This window comes from Liolophura sinensis, chromosome 7 (genome assembly GCF_032854445.1).
Source record: "Liolophura sinensis isolate JHLJ2023 chromosome 7, CUHK_Ljap_v2, whole genome shotgun sequence".
NCBI lineage: Eukaryota > Metazoa > Mollusca > Polyplacophora > Chitonida > Chitonidae > Liolophura > Liolophura sinensis.
Window position 1 is genome coordinate 21,450,004 of NC_088301.1, and position 23,356 is coordinate 21,473,359.

Consider the following 23,356-nt stretch of genomic DNA (forward strand, 5'->3'; position numbering starts at 1 on the left):
TTTCAATTTAAGTACACAATTATTACATACATGATACAGATAATATGAACTCATACACACTAGATCTCTGGAAAGTAAACAAACACCAACCCATGTAACTCTCAAAAATAATTACCTTAAATAATTACTGTATGTCACCTATAAAGTTCAGTTTTTTTTTCAAGTCACACATTTTGCGTGATTCTGACTGATTCCTCCACTTAGTAGGGCTATTTTAGAGTTTTATTACGAAGTGTGATTAATGTCTTGTCAGAAAACTTTAAGTGGAATCAAAAGTATCATTTTAAGGCCTTTACAGGCCTCTGAAAGTTCATGTTTACAGGGTAAAGTTAAGGTCAAATACAATATATTACTGATACCACAGTGAACTGTAAAGTCTGATATCAACGTTAAATTATAATGCATTAACATTATGCATGGACATGAATGTAAAGTAACCCTTTACATTTGTTCGCAATCCCATCATTCCAACTTTTAGAAAGCAAGAAGTTTTTTTCTTATTCAAAGGTCTGTGTGTATAGGATCTATATGAAGTCTATCTCCCAGCCCAGTTAGCTGATGATGGACTTGCAGATTCAGTCCTCATCCACACCCTGCCACTGTTGAACTTTCCCCCTCTGTTTGCCGGGTATAAATGGTAAAGATTGATGACGGACTATGTCAGCAGTGTTATCGCCTTGGATATATCAGAGAGTACAGACTGTCAAATCTCCAGCCATTCTCACACACAGGCCAAAACAGCAGACAGCTCTCGATTCAAATTTTCCCTCTTTATCCACCAACACAGCCTCGGATTTCCACTAATGATTCTAACAGAGTGAAGCAATTTAAAAGAAAGTCTGTCTGCCTGCCAAGGCCCTCTGTGATAGTGGCACACCTTGATGACTCACTCAGTCACCTGTGTCTGACCACTGGGGAAACCTGAGGAGATACCCCAGAGGAAACCACCTTGGTCAAATTACCATGTCCAGACACAGGTCAGAGGTGAACGACAGACCAGCCAATGGCCAGATCCAAAATGGGACAGGAGATTAGAGAAACAATGACCAGCCTGTCTTGGTCATTTCTGAAAACATGACATACTTCTGACTGTTTCCATGCGCAGTTCACACAACCATCGCAGTAATTAAGATCATGGCAGAGAAAATAAATCCTTTTCCTCGTGCATTTTTTTTGTGCATTTTCCACATTCAAAGGAACAAAACATTCCACATAGAGCAGGTAAGTTTTTGGTTATGATCTTTGCAAAGACAAACTCTCCACCTCGTGAAGAGTAGTATATGAAGAGTTTGATCACAAAAATAACTCCATTTCAACTGTTTCGTTTTTACCTGCATAAGTTCAATTCTTATTTTCAATGTTTTGGCAAAAAAAGCCTGTATCAGTACACATTTATCAAATTACAATCTAAACAAGGCGAGATACATGCATATGATGCCAATGTATATAATGTTCATATGCAATTGTGTACAATATGTATATATATATATATATATATAATAAATCACTAACTGATATTAAATTTTGCAACAAAAAATTGGGAAACATATATACCAGTACATATCAAACACCAAGGTTATTCATGTTAAAAGATAAAATATAACCAATGTGACATTAAAATCCTAATCATTCATTCCGTCAACAGCAAAACCATGACCTTGTCACTTCAGGGTATACATTTCAATAATCAAAATAGCACTCCATCTTTTTTCTTTGTGTCTTTTTTTTCGTCTTGTTTTATTTTCTGAGCTAAACCAGAAAATGTTGTCAAGGAATCACCCCAGTGTACATGTAGCATATCAAGACTGGACTGGTCAACATAACCAGACCATCCTTCTAGAACACAGCTGGTTTAGGAATTCACCCCAAGATAGTCAATTTGGCATAAATGTGGAAGCTCTTTTCTAAATTCATGCTGATATCTGTTGTTATGAAGACTACAGGGGTCAATGTCTTTGAGAATTTTCCCAATGCTTCTCTGCAATCTGTCTATGAACTTTTCACAGCACAAAAGCTAAGTCTAACCATCTGAAAAAAGTCAGAGGTTAACCTATCCTGTTCCCAGGAGTCAACAGAGTTACAGATGTTCTCTCTCCTTAACCCAGGAGTGTAGGACCATTCACATCGCTCAGTGATGTAAATCTACCCTACTCTTTGAACAAAACAATGTGTGCATAGGTCAACATTGCAAAAAAATGAAAAATTCAACAACTGTGCCAAAAATTAAGCAATTTTTCATATTTTTGGAAATTTTTTTTGTCAGAATGAAGATTAAACCATTTTCCTGGAATCTTTCTGAACAGGACATTGTATGTACCAGTTAACATTAAAAACTCCAGATTACAACTGTTAAAAAAAGTGATTCAGACGAGTAACTCATTCACATGCAAATGTATATAATGTCCTGAATGATGGGTTATCCAGTATAATAAAACAATACGCAGGTTTCGAGATATGACGTTACGACAACAGAGTGACGTCCCTTTGTGACATAACGTCGTCGCTTTACGGCACAGTAGGGCCAATCCGGTAATTTTAACATGGGGTCGTATATAGAATATAGAGTACTACTTAAAAAGCATTAGACTGATCTTCTGAATCATGTTTTTGGATGGATTTGGGTTCCCAATATTGCAAAAATAATGATGTTATCCTGGTACTTTGACCTAAACATGATCATGTTATAAGATAGACAGTTAGCCCTACCGTGCCGTAAAGTGGTGACGTCATTTTGCAATAGGACGTCATTCTGTTGTCGTAATGACGTAACTTGAAAAGTGCGTATTATTGCATGTTTAGAGTGGAACATGTTAATTTGTTGACTCGAGACAGGTGATATACACTGTACATATATATGAGTTGTACATCAGCTGTCGTGTTAGGGATGGGTTAGGGTTGAGAAGTATTAACAGATTCTCAGTGACTTGTCCAAAACAATGACAGTAAAAACAAGCGATAGTCAAAACAGTGACTCTCAAAGCAGATGGCAGATGTAACGTAATACAACACAAAGGGGAGACAACCTAAGGCGCGACCAAAAGTAAATGTGATGTAGCATGTTTAGCATGCTACATAACATTTGTTTCTTTAATGAGGTTACAGCGTGCAAGATCATAAAATGCTGAGCCCCACGTGACATGATTTTATCCAATGCGGGAATGATAAATTTACGCCAGGTATAATAATATATTATATACATGTGTGTGAAAGTAGCAAAGAATACAAATAAGTAACGTTCCCTAACACAGTAAAATCTCTTCCACGAATCTAAGCGGGCTGTGGCTTAAATTTCAAAATAATGTTCAAAAAACCATGGTTTAATCTAAAACGAAAATAACATATGTGAGAGTTGACAACCATATAAATGACGAGCTCTGGTCTTTATTTATTATTCATTTGATTGGTGTTTTACGTCGTACTCAAGAATATTTCACTTATATGACAACGACCAGCATTATGTTGGGAGGAAAGTGGGCACAGCCCGGTGGAAACCCACGACCATCCGCAAGTTGCTGCAGAAATTCACACGTACAGCCAGAAAGGAAGCCAGCATGAGATGGACCTGAATTCACAGTGACCGCATTGGTGAGAGGCTCCTGGGTCATTACGCTGTACTAGCGTGCTAACCAACTGAGCCACGGAGGCCCTTTGCTCTGGTCTTTGGCAAAGATGAAGATTAAATGATCTAATGTATTTCTTCTTGCCCAACCCCTGAAAAAGCAGGGCAACAAAACAGCTCAACAACAGGACAGGCTGTTAAATGTTTAACACAAAGTTACACAGAAAAACTGAACTGGAGTTTGACCTTGTGTTGACTTCGTTCCATTATTTGTTCGGCTGAACGGCATGACTGACTTGTGGAGCAATAAATAACGATGAGCAAAATCGTGCCAGGAGAGATGTCGTGTTCTCTTGCCACAAAATCATTCAATTAATGGCGACTTCCTTCATGTAATGGCTTCCTGTTCAAAGTATTGGGTTAGATTTTCAATTGATTTATTTATAAGTTTATTAAGCTGCTTCAGTGATTTCTTCTCAGGGACTCCCTCAACTTTGGTAAAGAGAAAGGATCCCATGCAATGTGTGTGTTCATCCATTAACCATAACACTGGTTCCTTCAGTTCAGAAGGTACTGTCATCTAATCTGAGAAAACATTATAAAGACTCTACACTATATTTCCTGTACAAGCTACATGCATGTTGTTCAAGGGACTTTATGGAAGTATCTAACATACTTATTACATATACCTTTTCAAATGTTCCTGTTTCTTTATTGGAAATTTTTTGTTGTTGTTGTTTTTCCATGTGATTTTCTGGGGGTTCATTGTTTTTCTTTTCACTTTGCTCTATGATTCCTTAAGTATACTTCTGGACCATTGTGCGATATGTCTTATTTAAGAATGAAGAGTCACTCAAAAACTGTTCATGTCTATCATCAATAATTTGGGTGCTAGGTGAACCTTGTAGGCATCAAACTCACCTCGCATACATCCATATATACCTAGCCATTTGAGCCAGGTACATATGACTAGCATACGACACGCGAGAGAAATGCTCCGGGATTTACCTGACGCCCAACTACCTGTCTTCTTTACCTACACTTGGCCTAAACACCAGAGATGACCCATGACCAGAGCCTCATAAACCAGAGGAGCTCAAAAACACAGCTTTGACAAGACAGGGATTTACAGCCACAAAGTCAACCCACAACACAATACCCCAGTGCCAGCCACAGCCACCAGGCCTTCAACCTAGGCACCAAGCCACAGCAGGTCTGCACTTAGTCAAGGCTAATCTCAGCAGCGCATAATTACACACAACACATAAATATTCGCTCCCTAGTTTTTTGGAGGCCAGACCTCCATGCGTAAGTTCATACAAATTTTTAAAGTGACAAAAGCAGCAGGGCTCCCATTAACCAATCCAAAGATCTGATCAGTGTGGAAGTCCCTAGGCACGTCGGCGACAATGGCACAGAGGTGGCTTGTGCAAGATGGTATCACCACAGTTCACAACCTACAGGTGATTTTATGGTCACAAAAGAATCCAACGAATACACTCGACTTATTTTTTTTTCCCCCATTAACATCATCATGTGTGGTTCTTTGCAGTCTGGAATAAACGCTGATCACTCAACCGAAAGGGCCCTGGTGCAAACTTACCAGATTCAATCTTTCAACAGATTAAAAATTGCAAACTTTTAAACACTGGAAAAATTATTCATTTCCCTCCAAGGAGCAAAAATGGAATTCAAGTTCTAGTTTTGATTCAAAGCTGACTTATGCAGCTATAATTTTTTTTTTCTCTCAAGCAATGATCACTGCAGTATTCCATATGAAATATGTATTTATGCAGAACTGGAAGTAACACACCTGCATACAATGCATGTATGTGGACAGTTTATGAGTGATTGAGTGAGTGAGTGCTTGGGATTTAACATCATACTTAACAATTTTTCAGTCATCCCCATGACAACGAAGGAGTCCTTAGAGTGCATGTAATGTGCTTCCTTGTTGCATGAGCCATTTCCATCGCTCTTTTATCTAGTGCTGCTTCAAGGAGACAACTTACCGAAGGCAAGTAAGCCGCCTGGACTGAGTCATTATACTGATATGGGCCACACAGTCGCTGCACTATCCCCTTCATGTTGAATGCCACAACTTCCTCTTTTAAGGTCTTAGGTATGACTCGAGCGAGGATTGAACCTGGATCTACAGCCTCCCAAAACAAACGCTCTACCAATTGTGCTAACGGGGCCAGTCTGGACAGTTTCTGGACAGTCTCTAAGCTACACTATACTACTGACTAAGATTTACATTTCTATAACATAATAACTACATGTATCTGAACTCTATGCTTCATCTGCCCATACTTTTCATTGGAAAGCAACAGTCAAGTGGGGTACAAGTATATTTTCGAATCCTGCAGACGTCAAGTGTGCCTGCTGAGTAGCTTATCTCCCTTTGTTGGGGTCCAACAATGGTTACATCGCTGAACCGATTCACCTATACATCGGTCTTCTGCACTAAACTGATGGGTTTTTGCACGATAAATTCGTTACATGGTGACTCGGTGATAGGGCTATACAAATATATGGTGTCAATAATCCTCATAATGGGCGAGGTGTCATATAAGGATTACTGACACCATACATTTGCGCATCTTGTCAATGAGTAAAAATGTAACTAGTAATATACATCCATCACATGAATGTTGCTGTCCAATGAAAACTGGATTATTTTATCTCATGCGGGATATAGAGGATATTGCATACTGAAGGTTGAATACCATTAATATTGTTCCAGTGAGAGGTGGAAATGATAACCCGTGAGACGCGAAGAGTGGGTTATCAATTCTACCTTTCACAAGAACAATATTTATGGTATTCCACCTTGACTGTGCAATATGTAATATTTATTATTTATGTCCTGATGTTCTCTGTACATGCATATAAATGCGTATCAGTTTATCTGTTGCATTCGTGAAAAAAATAAGCATTGTGCCATCTTTGTCATATTTCTGATTCTATTCATACACGCTGCAATTTTGTTAACATCTGTGCTCACAAAACCTTTTTACAGTTTTAAACGCTGTCTGTAAGTAATTATACATTATATACACTTTACAAATGATAATGCAATATTGGTATTTAGGTAAATTAGGCACACAAAGAATTTTTTTTGCAAACTATATATTGAGCGGCCTCGTGATGCGGCCCAGGAAGACTTCACATCCCTTTGCCATGGGTCAAGGTCTCCAGCAGTGTAATAGCAAAATGTAATAACAAAAGTGATATCTAACTAGTGAAGATATCATTTTTATCAGTGAAGGAAATACTGGGATTTTTCACTGGGAATAATAAAATAAAACTTACAAAACTCTAAATCACTTGACTTGTAAACTGTAGTGAATTTACTGTCAACATAGTATTACCAGGGGCTGTGGTCTTCAAACTGTTCGTGACATTCAAGAAGGACCCTGGATACTTGTCATGGAAGTTGTATTTTTGTTTATTAACTGTACCGCTTACTCTCTATTTAATTTTATTTGACTGGTGTTTAAACCATAATGAAGAATATTTCACTTATTTGACAGCCAGCGGCCACCGCTGTGGTGGGAGGAAACCAGGCTGAACCCCGGGGGAAACCCATGACCATCCACAGATTACTCTCTAGAAGTCTCTACAAGTCTGGAAAGGGTTTATATAGTAATCCATGTATGGCTTTCTTGGAAATGTCCACAGCTAATCCTAACATGGACTGAACATGTTTGACAGTGAGCTACATGTTGGTAAAACAGAGGTAGCAATAAGGCAAAAAAAAAAGGATTAAAGTACTGTTTAAAGGATATAATTTGTACAAGTTTGTGAGGTTACTGGAATTCCATCATGGAGATAAAATAAGTTGTACACCGGTTAATCATAATGATACTTAGTGGCCAGCACAGGTCAGAATATAACCAATGAAAGCAATGAAAGCAATGAAAGCTTTAAATTTCCCCACAAAAAACATGCCTATACTAGTTCCAATCTGTAATAGAGAAGATACAAAGATGGAGTTACATATACATAAACACCTCCTCCCCCTCCCCCCCCCCTCCCCCACCAGATAAAAAAACACTCAGTAACTCACAACAAAGAAGCAGTAACTAAAACAAAAGCATGCAGATACTGACACAAAAACAAGCTGTGACTGATACAAACAAGCAGCTGGCACAAAAACTATTTGAAATGAAGCGACTGACACAAAACAGGCAACTGGCACAAAAGCAAGCAGGGACTGACACAAAACAGGCAACTAAGACAAAAACAGGCAGCTACTGGGACATGAACCTATGAGTACTGAGAAAAAACAGGCAGTTGCAAGGTCAAAACAAGCAGCTTCTTGTTAGCTTTCCAGGTCAATAATGGCAAAGGCCAATTCCCACTAAGCATCAAAGTGTTCAACACAAACCCTCACAGAACTAAGAAAATATGAAATTAAGACAGATGAATGAAAAGGGAGTATTTAATAATGTTGGAAAGATTCAAGAAATATTCTAGGCAAATGAATGAAATAAGTATCCAAACCAGTTTATAAGTGGTCACTAATCAAAATATAGGAGTATATCAGTTCCACTTTGATTGCAACTGTTCATATATGCAACGTGATGATCCAATTCAATGATGAACATAAGCCATTTGATGTACATGTAATAGAGCGAAAAGAAAAATAATGTTCAATATAAGTGTATCTGCAAGTAACTGAAAAAATTTACAACAAACATATATATACATTACCCTATGTAAACATGTTCTATTATAGGATTTACTTTGTATATTATGTCTATGCCAGTGGTCTTGAGAAAGATGCTTCCATCCTTCTTAATCCAAAGACTCAAACAGATCCAGTTATGGCAATTTGGGCTCACACATTTAAGTGATTAGGGAAATACACTTAATGTAATCTAGATTTTACGCAAACTTTAACTCCTAAGGCAGACAAATAAACAAGTTTGTGTTTGTGGTGACGCCTTACAGTGCAGTTAACAAATTTCACGCTCGCAGACATATGAAACCGGAGACTCCGCTCAGCTGTGTAGGAAACCAGACCAAATAATTCCCTCCCTCCACAGGCTTTATTCTAAAGGTTTATAGCCTTAGCCAAGTTTTCAATTAACATAGAAATAGTTGCTTGTGGGACATTATGCTCATGCTGCAAAGGCATCCACAAAACCTTGGCTTTGGCTTGTGAAACAACCCTTCCTGGTACATTGTAAACACACTCTAGCATTTGCAAAACAGACTGACTGTAAGCTGTTCAACAATGACAATTAATCTACATTTAGGTCATAAACAGGACAAACAGTTAATAATACCACTGTTAAAAATGGATATTTTTGGGTAAAAATTCATTTTCTCTGAAATCAACTCAATTGTGTTTACAATTATTGTATTTCCGTAAATGTCAGACTAATATCTTCACTATTTATAGGGTTAAAATGGTTTTCAAGTTTGAAACAGTTATAATACAACTTGTTTTATAACTTTCAGGTTCTTTATTGTCCATTTTAAATGGTAACCCATGTACAGACGAAGTTGATTGTTGGTGAAGGGTAATTATGTGGGCTGGTCTAAAATAATAAAAATAATTTCACCAGCTCAGAATGGTTTGAACACTTGTGTATTGGGTTCAATTTGAATCTGGTCTACTTTTTCCCAAATTTCAGATATTTGAGTCCATGCAGCTAGACAAATAAATACAACCTGGTCTGGACTTCAATCCTCAAGTCACAGATAAATCTGGATTTAAGCAGCTTGAAGTCCAGCAGCATGTAAGTTAATTAAAATGGCACACTTGCATCCCAAGGGTTGGTCATATTTCCATGAATGTTCACAGGCCCTGCTATATAGTAGGTGGAGTCCAACAAAGTGTGACTGACAAAACCAACCAACAGCTTAGTAAGGGAATAAGAGAAACAGAAATCTGGACGGCTCCAGAGAGTGTATTTCTGTTAAACTAACTCCCAAACAGTGCCCCTGTGGAACTGTGTGTTGACAAATGGTTATAAACAAACCCGCCATAGGGCTTCAATCTGGCTTTTTCACAGCAGCTCTGGGAGTCAATAGGGCAGACTGTGACTTCTGTATGATATCAACTGATGCCCCCTACACCAGCATAAACACATAACTTACAGTTTTATGATTCTTCTTCAAGTGACAAACGCAAGAATAAACACATAAATCACACTTTTATGATCTTTTAGTAAAAGGAGGGAAAATAATGCATGTAACTAAACATATTATTCTTAAACACAATTATGTAATAGATGTATCAATCCAAGGTACTTATTTTATCTGCTTCCCGTTTTATGCTGTACTAAAGAATATTTCACTTATACCATGCAGACAGCTTATGACGAGAGGTAACTGGGGCTCTCCTCGGGAAAACAAACGTGTATCTGCAGGCTGCTGGCAGACCTTCGCACACATGGCAAGGTTAGAAGCCAGCATGAGATGGACTTGAACTCACACTGGCTGCATTGGTGAGAGGCCCCCTCATTGTGCTGCACTAGCATGCTAACTACTCTGCCACATAGGCACCATTAATCAAACAGAACTAAATGTATTATTCATATAACACATTGTAGCATGCATATATATGGACAATCATTTAATATCGGTCCAAGGTAACTTAAGGAATTTACACCTAACTATTAAGAGCATCACAACCCGGTTTCATACCATAAATTACAAAAAAGGATAGCTGACTGAGATCAAATCTTTACTAAAAGCTTCTTCTTATCATCTATTCCTCTTAATTTGTGACAGGCTTCAGGCACGAGGTGATAAATCATTATACTGAAATAATGCTTTGAATTAACAGCACATGCAAGATTGACACATTAATAAAGGTAATCAGTAAATCTCAAGGTAACACTGTGTCAACTGATCTACACAGATCAATACATGTATAAAAATATTTCAAAATAATTAATTAAATCTACTGACTTTACATTACAACAACACTGGTTTTGCACACGTATTTGCATGCACACACATTATAAAGAAACATCCATTAATCAGTGTTCATCAGAGTTCAGCTATTTCCATACTTCTCAATTTGCATTATAAAGCAAACAGGTGTGGCTGTCAGATACACCCTTTCACTAACGGGTTAACGCAACAAATTGCGCATCATCATACACAAGAACAGTCATTTACGAACTGCTTCGTGATCGCTCTCAAACCATCTGTCATCCCACAACGGATCTGTCCCATTTACCAGTTAAGTTTTTGAAGGAAGATGAATTCCAGCCTCTCCTCACCATGAATTTCAATCAAGTCTGATGCAGAATACAGTTACATGCTGAATAAAGTTATGACCAAGAACCTGGTCCCACCCAGCTAATGACATTGAAGCCAATAATATACCACCGGACGGTATGAAAAGCAATATATTCTGTGATATAACTCCTAAATAATAAAGTGCTATGTATATATATACATACATGTACATCACAGTGGGCAATGATATATAGTAGTTATCATCATCAAATGAACACTTCAAAGCTACATGTTTTCTGACATTAGAAAAGTAAGAAACGATATATCATGCAAGGGGAGACAACTCCGGACAAACTACATGTTTCAAAAGTTTAACATCAGGGAACATCAGTATTCGAAAACAAATTTCCAAAACTAATGCTGTGGTTATGGAATTAAGTGTTAATTTGAGCAATGTCATCATATATGAGCTTTTTTCACGTTAAGAAGAGATCTTCCTACAGGTGATTATCCCATTCATATCTACAACATGCAATCCCAACTAGTTACATGTACAATTAACATTGTCTACAACTGTTTGATACATCTGTAACAATTCGGCTGCTGAAAACTGAGTTTTAATGACAATTCAACTGCCTTTGCACTATATCAGTCAGCTTTTCAAAAAGCATTAAATGTCCATTTTACATTCATGTAATGGGATATGAGTTATAGGGGATCAGATAGAATTCCCACCCAAAGTTTCACATATCTGCTGTGATTCTCTTTCAATACCCATAACTTTCATAACTCTGAAGATGCAAATAAGTTGATTCTACGTCAGTTTGTATATTATCTAGAAGTACATTTACTTATTAGATTACTGCTGAACACCACACTCAAGAATTTTACACTTATTTACACTGGCATAAGTTTGTATGAATTCTCACCAAAATAAACAGACATATTGTTGGAGAGACATAACCACAGCAAATACACAAGTACCTATAGAATACTTTAAAGCAGAGAAATAAAAATGAAACAATAACAGACAAAGCATACATCAAAGACAAAGTCTGAAATTAGGGTTTCACATAAGTATATTTTGGCCATCGCTTGCTAAAGTGAAGGAAACACAAAATGCTTGGAATAAAGCACCTTCCTATTGTTAAAGGTGCGATATCTCCCATAAAGTTCATGTAAGGCTGACTAAAAAGCCCAACAAACATTGTTACCACCCCCATGTACTGCAATCAAAGGATGGCAAAATAAGAAATTCCCAGTCATAGGCTGGAACTGAAACATGAATATGCTCAAGCGACTGATGTCAAGAACAGCTGTACTCACCATTTGGTCATTGTCTTCTGGCGAGGCAGACCTCTTGTTGTTCTCTACCTTCTCCATGATTGGCCAGCCAGAGAACTCCGGGTGACCTTGAGTTCTGTCTACCCTTAGGGCAACACTTTCACAACTAACTCACCAGCCCATCCATCTTGGTGCCAGACTGAAACAAAAACAGAACTGTGTCCTACACTTTCATTAACTTCATGCTTTCTATTGTTACTATCTTTACTTATCAAAGGTCAATTTACAAAAAAAAAAAACAAGATATTACAGTAAACAAATTACACATACTTCAGTGTAACATCAAAATATATAGTAAATATAGCACAATATTGAAAGCAACATTTCTGTCAGCAACCTGTCAATGGTTGTGGGTTTTCCTCCAAGGCTCTGTTTGGTTTCCTCCTATCATAAAGCTGGCCGCCATCATATAAGTGAAATATTCTTGAGTACAGCGTAAAACACCAATCAAATACATAAATATATGAAAACATACATTCTTTAGAGTTGGATAAGGTTGGCCTACATTCATGCATACTGTACAAAAATGTAATGAAAAATAAAACATTCTCACTCTGGCCACAGCTATTTGTGACATTTATTTGCCTCTAAAAATGGACATTTGTGTGCAAAACTTTGGGTCATTTATGGTAATGCCAAATGTCTGCACACTACTGATGATGCAAGGGAGACAACTGCTGTGTAATTATCCGATGTAAGGAAGACTGCCCACAGAAGACTCTCATCTACATGTAAGTTTCTGTCATAGCTGGACTTGGCTACAGGCATTCCCCATGTTCCCTACGCCACACTACACATAGATTTGGTTTCCTCATAAATAACCCTTAATCAGGTTCTTGAAGACAAAAAAAAATGTAGAAGTGCCAGTAATGTTGTAAATATGATTTATCCACATGTGTACACTATAAAAACACGACTAAGTCAAATACTGTTATTTCTCCAGAACATCTTGATGAGACTTTTACTTGCACATGAGACAGTTTTTTAATGGCTCTAGTACATTACCCTCTAACACATGTACCACTTTTTTATGCCTTGATTAACACAGAGGCTGACTCTTGCAGCCTGGAAAACGATTCAATACCGCACCAGGTAAAGCTGGATTTGGCTCTTGTCTGTGCTCTTGAAACTGATAATTACACACCTCGGCCATTCTGCTATTCACCTGTCTAGGACCCGTACAAACTTGGCAGGGTACAAGAGTGCAATATCAGTACCAGATTTGTCAGGTGTTAAACCACAGCTGTATACGAAACAACCCGAGTTCATTGAGTCTAAGAAAAACACCCCACCTCCTTCAGTCCCAGCCAACCCTCCCACTTTCCTGGGGCTTCCCAATTTGCTACATAATAAAAAAAAAAGAAAATGGTCTCAAAGATCAAAGAAACTTTTCCCACCTCCCGTAAATCACTTAAGGGAGAAAATACAGTGCCAGGAGGATGATGATCATGTTAAACAGAGAATATTCTTTTTATAAGCATTATACACGTCACATGGATGTTCAACTGAAATGTCTGGGAAATGACTGCTGGTGAATATCTACAAGGACATCTGTAAATCTTCTACCCTCAAGTCTTGGGATTAAATAGCTATGCTTGCTATAAGAAATAAAGTGAAGTATACATTTCATTTCCTCAGAACTTTAAGTTACTAAAAAGCAAATGCAAAAAGCTATTATTGTTTAACCCTATATCCAAAAGTTCTTCACTAATACTCTAGCGGCCAGTATATAACGGGTAATGACAGATATGGCTCATTTTTGGTGAGGAATCCCAGAATGCTCGCATAAAAGAAAGAATAGATCCTGGTCTGTACCTGTCTGATGAATCAAGTATTTATCCTTCATTAGCTTGTACTTTATCACTAACTTACTTTTGCGAAAAAGGATTATTTGAACACAGAGAAATTCAAAACGCAATTTCAATAGGTTCCTGCAAGACACTGTTAGAGGTCTCCATTTGGAAATCATTTCACCAGAATTCTGTCTCAGTTATCTATAGGACTACACCATTATATTTAAATTTATCACAATTCAGAAAAAATTCTTGGCCTGTAATTGGTGAATCCACCTTGGATAAGCTACATGTACAAAATTTGCCAAACAGGCGAGGAATACATTCTCAAGTATTGGATGTTTTTTCTGTATAGGCCCCAACCTACGCAGTCAGGAAGGCATGTGCCAGCTCGTTGACAATGTACATGTACCAGTCAATAACTTTTCTTGCCTTCATTTTCAAATGAAGGGTTCTAATGATTCAGCAGCTAACAACAACACCATGTCGAAAAACTTACCGTAACATCTTTTTGAGACAATTAAATTGCAATCCCTTGCAAACTGATTCGAATATGACAAACTACCAGTTCATGTAAGGTAAGTATTTTTCTCTCAGCTCAACCAAGGTGCCCAGTCAGACCTTGTGCTCTTCTCGTCATATGTGCCGTGATGTCAATCTTGGCGTGATGCCGGCCACACACCCTAAAGCATCCATGAAAACACAGCGAACGTTGGCTGAAGGGCTTGTTTTGGTCCAAGAAAACCTGTCCGTAATGCATGTTATACGAGCATGTTGCTGGGGTATACGGCCTTATATTTCATCAAGGATCAGTGTTTCCACTTGCCCTTTGGGCTCGAGAAAATACTGATCATCTTGATCAGCGAAATATCAGGTTGTACACTCATGTAACATGCTTGAATAACTTATAGTATTAATGGTTAAGGTACATGTGGTTGGCGGGCATGTCAGAAGACACCAAGATCGTGGTCAGAAACATAACATTGTATACAAGTGCCTGAAGAGTGGTGATAAACAGGAAAAGAGTTACAGAAAACTTTTAACACCTACGTAAGAACTTTGAAACACAACATACAGGTACAAGTAAAGATGACCTTTTATGACAACATTGCTCAGAGATAAAATTTCCAATAAATTGTAAGTTACATATAGTTAGAAACCATTTACAGCAGCAAATTCTTAGAGCTTTAATTTATTTATTCATTTGATTGGTGTTTTTATGCCATACTCAAAATATACTTCACCTAGACGATAGCACCCAGCACATTATGGTGAGAGGAAACCAGGTAGAACTTTAATAGTGAGGATCAAACGTGTGTGTGTATATATATATATATATATATATATATATATATATATATATATATATATATATATATATGTATGTGACAATTAATATAATATATATTTGACAGAAACTTCATTCAGACATGTAGCACAGTAGTATAGTGGGGAGGTTGAGGAAGGTTCACTCTGGAGGAGGCCAAGGCCAGCTTGTCAAAAGTGGATAACTCACACCAGCTGATTGCTCTGTCAGATCAATGGCCTCTTTACCAATCTTTCCCCACCTCTCAGCCTAACCCCCTATGATCCTGAGCACCCTGGGGAAAGACCTGGCCTTCCCCGCCCTCTGTATGAGGCTCTACTCCAAGGGGAAACTGACAGCTAGGAAAATAAACAGGGCAACTTCCCAAGCAGATCAGAGAGTTAGGGATAAAAGGGGTTGGGCAGGCAGGTTGGGTTAGCATGGAAGTGTTTACATTGTACAGGGCAAGGTTGTTCCCACATCTCCTCAGTCATACCCTGAAGTCTACCCTGGGGCAGGGGAGAGACTGGAGGAACAAGGTATGTTCCCAGACAGCCATCTACACAGAAGTATTCCCTGATACATACCAGAGACATACATGTACCACATCATCCAAGACATGGTACAAAACCTCTAGGATAAGTATGCCCACAAAACAGTAATAAGTCAGCCGCAATGCCATAGCAACCATATTGTGTATGAACTAATAAACATCATCTTGTTTTATGACTGCTCATGAATTCTACAACACAGATTCACCCATGACTCAACCAACGCCTCACCTAACCAACAAGCTTTATCTTGAACATGGAAATTTCAGTGAACATTAGCATCACATATTTGTGTAATTAATGATAAAGAAACTCATAAATCAGTAAACTTCCTCTCCATCTAAATATATAATATCCACAAAAAACTTGATGTAAATACCATGCTGACAATTAAAAAATTACATTCTCACCAAGAGGCAAAACTGACAGTATTTCCCTACAGATATAACTGATGCTAATCACTACAACTGCAAAATAATTGTCAAAATCACAATGAACAAAAGTAAATTGCAGAGAACTTTGATCTTATCTTTAGCATTAGTCTTACCAACCAATCCATCTACTTTGTCTGATTTAGTCATTAACTCTGCCTCCAAGCCACATAGAGTTACCCCCCTTTATTTTAACTGTTCAGATGCAGAGAAATATCTACATTGTGTATTAAATAATTATATTGCATTAAAAGTTGACAGACTGCACCAAGAGCAATTTGCTGATAACTTGTGCATTAGTGTCACAATCTCATGTATAGATCTTAAAACTGAAATAAGAGCATGTCAATAAATACAAAAACTTTATTTCGAAGTCTTCACGTAACAAGTCAACTTGTGGCTTGTTTCAGTATGTAGAATCTACAAAATATTGCTTATTTGATTTGACTGGCGTCTGATGCCATACTCAAGAATGTTTCACTCATATGACAGCGAGCACCATTACAGTGGGAAGAATTCGGGCACAGCCTGGAGAATCCCACGACCATCTGCAGGTTGCTGCAGGCCTTTCCATGTGCGACCAGAGACTAGGTATCATTTGGTGATTACATCTAGCTCTTGTGTATTGTAACTGAACAATTACAATGGAGCCAGATTTCATGTAGCATTTGACATTGTATACATGGCATGATACTGCATAACAAAGACACAGTAGGCTTTGACTGACTTGGAAATCAGCAAACGTTGCACAGATGACATATACATGTAGGTGAATTTACCCTCATTCCTAATGCCTACATTTCTCGCTGACATTCTGTTCTTCACATTTTACAGTACACATACAAGTAGACAATCTATCTGGTATGAGCAAGTACTCATTTGTCATTCAAATGTATTCTTATCTAACAGCTTCATGCTATCTCCCTTTTTTCAAAAGCAAATCATGTGATTCATCAGTCATTTTGCACGACAAGAACATTTATTCCCTTCATTTGTGAAAAGCTTACAAGGACTTGAGCTGAGAGAGTTGTAATACATGCGTTACAAGTCAGAATTGTACCAGCACAATGTTCACCTTAAAGGTAGACAAGAAAATGCCCTCCGCTTTAAGGCCAAGGTCAGTCAGAGACGCACAAAGTGACAAATTTGTTCAGGACATAAAAGCAATTTTTTTTAAAACTACCTATTGTTCGTGGTTACAAGTTTTCAGTCAGCAGCAGGCAAGCTAATTCAGGCTCACACGGAAACCGTCAATAAATATTCCCTCCCTCCCTTCTTTCTCCAACCAATGACACCACTGCCTGTTCCGTCAGCTGTGGTTTTCCCCCAGAAAATGGGCATTACAAGTTCATGGTCTAAGGAATGTCAATAGGCTTCCCTCAATGACCCCGCCTTGGTACGCGATTACAACCATAAAGTGTAGAATGATCTATTCCTCACTGACAGCCATCTACGAGGCCACTCATGCAATCCTTTCTGTACACAATCCCGATGAAATTACCCGCAGAATAGCTCTTTTTCAAAACTTCTGGAATGTTTTTGGGCCTTCGAACAACTGAAGCGTAATTATCACACATCCTCTTTTTTTTGCTACCAAGACCACAGTTTAGTTTCTCAAACACAACTTCAAGGCCCGGTTGAGTTTAAAAGCCAATGTCAAGATACAACCTGTTTTAGATAAAGCCAATGTACATGTACATGTATTTTCAAATCTGGCAGAGGTCAAACCAACCAGAGTGAACATGTCCGAAGTAAACTTGATCAAGGCCAGAACAGGCCACGTCTACGTCTGATCATACCCCTGTGTACAGTTAACATCAAGCATGTTTACCACAGCCATGGTCAAACAATTCTAAAATTGAAAAAGTTTTACCAGAGATTTTTGGCGAACAATCCATATTCATTTATCTAATCTAATTTTCTCTATTTACAGGCAGCTCGAATTATTTCGTTACACTCAATGTGTTTGTGTTACACTCAATAACAATTATTATGAATTTTAGGAACTTTATTACTGATTTTGAACACTGACATATTGAAGAACATGACTGTTGTTTTGTGAAAGGTAATTATTTGGAATATTCTAAAATGATACCAAACATTCAATTGGATTTGCACTTGCTGATTATTCGCAAAAAATCTATGGCATAGTCTCTTTACCTTAAGAATCACATGAGGAAAAAAAACGGTTCAGAGGGGTTAAATATCATCAAGACTTTTAGTCTAGATCAGAATCAAGTAAATAGATTTAACAGGTTATAAAGATAAATGTTCATAATTAAAAAGACTATTCAATGTATTTACCAAAACCAAGCTGCAATTCAGTGACAGAAAAAGGATGTTTATGATCTTAACCTCATGCTATATGAGGCACAACAGATCCTCAGCACCTGCTCCCAAACCCCTTACATCCACCCCACTTCCTTAAAAAGAATCCTCATTAGACATTCAAGTCCATGCATATTACAATGATCATGGTTTTTAGAACTTAAGTCATTTCTTGCATTACTTAAATTACCCCATTTCTAAAATGACTCCTTGTAAAATTACAGTACATGTATATGAACTTGAAAAATTATGTAGGCTAAATGTATCTAAGCGTTATAATCCCTATAAATCTGACCCCCATCAGATATGTGATAAATTCTTCAGCACTGCACTGTATATTGAACAAATAAATAAATGCACTCAAATAACACAAATGACTGACAGGTAAATTTCATGCAAGTGCACACGCATGAAACTGTAACACATGGAGGAGTTTGTGTATATATTATATTAAACGAACACAAAACGAGCAGTTAGATGTACAGAACAGAGGACCATTTTTCTTGCCCAAAATAAACACAGCCAGCAAATAGTGTGTTACACATGAGAACTCCAGCCAAAACACAAGTATCTCACAGAGAGCAAAACAGCCAAGTGTTTAGCCAAACAAGTTGGGTCTTTCAGGAAGTGTGCCTACGCAAGTTGTGGGGAGGGCGGTTACCACCCCCTTCCTTTCTGTCCCCAGTCCTATTACAGATGACCCAATTAATTAGTGGTGATGTGTGTGCTCGCCCAGTCTGGCATACCCTGGCCTGTTTCCCAACAGTTTCCAGGTCTGCTGGAACTGATAAGACACCCAGCAATTCACTTCTTCTGGCAAGGACTTATATAGGCCAGTGAGGACTACAACCCACGGGTTTTTGCTTGGGGGAGCCAGTGTAGACTGACAGTGGGTTAATGGTGTGTTCTATACCATCTGTAGGTCTAAATGTATACCCCCTCATCAAGCAGTGTCTGAACATTAATACACAAGACTGAGAGAGACAAACAGTAGTTAAAACAAGCCAGTACCTAATGCTACATGGAGTTGTGATGACTTTAAGACATCTGCCGACACTTTCACAAAACTCTGTACAAGGAAGTCTGTTAAAGACGGTAAACATAGGAGGGTTTTGGGCAAAAATTGTACACTAGCAAATCAAATCAAATTTTATCTATTTATCAAGAATAGCTAAAATTATTCCTTTACACCAAATATTAAACTCATACCGCTACTTTTTTTTCGAGTGAAACTGATTCAAAATTTCAAAAAAGCTACACAGCCACATTATTATCAATTTTCAATAGTAACACGTGCATAAGTTGGGCTGTTCTAAAGTAATAGCATAAATTTGACTGGCTTGCACTGTGTGATTCTTTTGCCAAAATTCCTCAGTATAGTCTCTCTTTCTTTCACAAATTTCTGTCATGTAAAAATTTAATATTCAAAGGCATGATTTTCAAAAAACTTTACGCAAATATCCTAAGACATGCAGGCCACAGTGTCATGTTTGCTTGCATACAGTCAATGTTTCCCAAATGATGAAAAACAATTTGGAGTCCATCATTCAAAGCAAGAGTAACTTGCAAAGCACATTCACAAGTTTCAAAGAAAACTTTCTAACAACATGCATGCTGATCTTAATAAATTCAGAACTTTTCTATGTAACTAAACACAGTATGGATTCAAAGACATATGCACCGCCAGGTTTGGCTGACACATAGTCACCTAACTTGTAACAATGACATAACATTTCTTTCTCTTCATGGGTGTGGCGGAGGTCAATGTAGACTTTTCATGTAGATAACAACTCATAATAAAAAAGATAAAATCTACAGTAATATTTGACTTTAATAGTACCACGTACACTCAATCAGTACATGGGTGTGCCATCACCAGTATGCATGATTAAACCCACAAACTACATGCTACCAGTGCAAAGTAACACACAGCAATAGGAAGAACGTCACAACGTTACAGCACGTATACATGTTTATGTCTGTCCGCAAGATGCAACGAGTATCTGTAATTTAGTTTAGTGAAGATGTCAAACTCGGGTCTAAAAGCAAAAAAAAAAAAAATGTTGGAAATGAAACTTCACTTGGATTTTTTTTTTTTTTGCCCCAAAAGCGCAAAATTAAAACGTATGGTGTTGAGAACATGGGCCATTGCCTTTAATGGAGTAGTTAAGGACACCCTAGGCGAGTACCCCCCATTGCTAATTCTGAAGCTATGTGAGTGAGAGGGAGGGATGCTGTAGTCAGCAGTACCCAGTAGTACATGTACTGTGTTTCCAGCCCTGGTTGTACTACAAGACTAAGTTTACCGTAAGACCCAGAGGTTACTTCTCCAGTCACTGGATCAATTTCCTTCTCTCTCTTATCCCTTCCATTCATGAACCGTTTCCCAGGCAGTCTTCTCACTTTTCAAAATACACAAGCCAGCCTATCAGAGATTCGGTGTGCTAAGTGCTGCATGACTGAGGTGGGTATCATTAGTCCCACTGCAGGTTGTATAAACAGTCCAGATAGGTATAAGGACACTGTCCACCTCATGGGCACACATACATCGGCCCCATACCATTATCATACAGTACTGTGTATGCAGCATGTAGATTTCATGTACATGTGACACTTTGCAGATCTATATAACTCTACTATTCAAAAACCCTACAAACACAAAGAATTTCTGTTTTCACAAGCAAAATACTACCATTTTCTTCCACTTTTCAATGTTAATTTACTAAACTAGTGATAAGTCTTTACTCTACACATGACACATGTCAATTAATTGATTACAGTAGTAATCAATTGATTACTACTGAAGCAAGCTTGACTCTCTTTCATACACTCTTTACATGATCGTATGACACTGACAAAAACAGAAATTATTCCTAATTCATAAATCTTCAATGTGCATATCCAATCTCCATCAACACCGCATTGGTCAAAAAATGTCAAATGTTACTTTCTGCAAGCACCTGGCCACCAGAAATGTACTACTATGTTTAAAAATAGGTGTACTAACTTTAAATGCAGATACACAGTCAAATAAACCAAAGCAGCAACTAAAGCCCAGTATATGTTAGTAAGTTGTATTATTTATACGAAGGTGAAATGTCACGATTTCCTTCACTGAGAGGTGGCTTACTTGCCTTCGGTATGTCATCCGAGTGAAGTAGCACTAGATAAAAGAGCGGTGGAAACACGTACATGCACCCTAATGACTCCTTCCTTGTCATATGACTGAAACATTGTTAAGTGCGATGTTAAACCCCAAACACTCACTCACTCACTCACTCCTTCACTGATAAAAGTGATATCTCACTGACGTCACAAAGAAATACTTCATTTTACGACAGGCCAATCCGAGTTTAGCAGAATGACGTCATTATACAAGGTCAACTTTAACATTTCTTACGCCACACAAGACATGACGTCATACAAGATGTCATGTGCGATGACACGATATGTACACTGTGAAGTCTACAGCTAAAACCATTGCTTAAACTTGGTCAAATATAAATAATAAATATTGCATAGTATTGCACAGTGAAGTTTGAATATTTTTCTTGTGAAAGGTGGGATATCGTCTATGTATCAAGGTTTTCTAATTGTACATGTATGTAGCTTAAGCTCTCAATGTCAGCATTCATTTGACAGTACATATATGTACTCTACATGTAATTCTTCAGCCTTTTCTATCGCCTCTGCAACCAATATTTTGAAACATTCTGAAATAATTTGTACAGTTTTATGAAGCTTCCATCTTAAATGACACAAACAAATCATTTTTAGCGTAATATTCATAATAAGTGCATGCATAAATTTCACTGAAAAAGGGTGCTTTAGTGGTTGAAAAGGTTAAAGGTTTACAGAATACTTGTATGTATATAAATGCTCTGCAACACAACCAAAACTTGAGCACTATTCTTTCGTTAGATATCCACAGTTTGGAGTGACTACACCAATACATGCATCTTATAAACAAGCCTGACATAACCTGCTTCAGGAGAAGCTTTAACATGAGGCTGGCCCTAGGTTAGGAAGAGGTCATCCATTTAGAAAGCCAATGGAGGGGAGCACTGGGAATAACTTCAGCTGTGTCTCTTGTCAATCACCACTTCCTAATTCAGCTCCCGTGTCCTCCAGCAAAGTGACTTACCAAGCCACAGGACTGCCACCCTACAACCCACCACTTCCACCTCCTGATAAAACAGCACTGGAAACTTCATATACTGACACATACATGTATAACAATTGTACAGCATCTGGTCTGACCAAAATAGCAAATCATCAAACTTTACTTTAACACATTTCAAATGATTTACTTACTTATCTGATTGGTGTTTTATGATCTACTTTAGAAAACTTCACTTATACGATGGGGCATTGTGGTTTCAGTTGCCACTGCTGTTAAATTCTTCACTTTGTTTTATATCTCTTCTAAATATTCAATAATTTGCCATTGTTAGAAACAGAGCTTGTTGGAAGGCCCATTTGTGTTTTCAATTCTTCTGTACATGTACAAAGAACATGTTTTTATTGGTCAGAAGCATGCCACATGCATCTCTGTGTTCTTAACAGGAATCACAAACAACAAAACAACCAAAAAATGTTTCCAATTCCCATGTTTCCTACACATCTAAAAAGTCAACCCATCATGCCAGCTATCATCCAAAAAAAGTGATGTTATAATACGTACTGACATTTACTTGTGGAGTAAAGCCTTTGACAACTAAAACTCTCTCACCAGTAGAGCAACCTTATAGTGTGTATGCCAAATTAGTGGACGACAAGTGATCTCTAGTCAAATTCATGTAATGCCACAAAATCAGCCATGTGAATGTTGCAAACAA

General features: G+C 37.8%; 1 protein-coding gene across 5 annotated transcripts in view; it reads right to left on the minus strand.

Moving 5' to 3' along the window:
* Positions 1–23,356, minus strand: part of LOC135471828 (eyes absent homolog 4-like) — a 135,498-nt gene that overhangs the window by 106,421 nt on the left and 5,721 nt on the right. For all 5 annotated transcript variants that reach the window (XM_064751204.1, XM_064751203.1, XM_064751206.1 and 2 more), the window contains exon 2: positions 12,092–12,248. The gene's annotated coding sequence lies outside the window, so the exon portion shown is untranslated. The remainder of the gene's footprint in view (positions 1–12,091; positions 12,249–23,356) is intronic.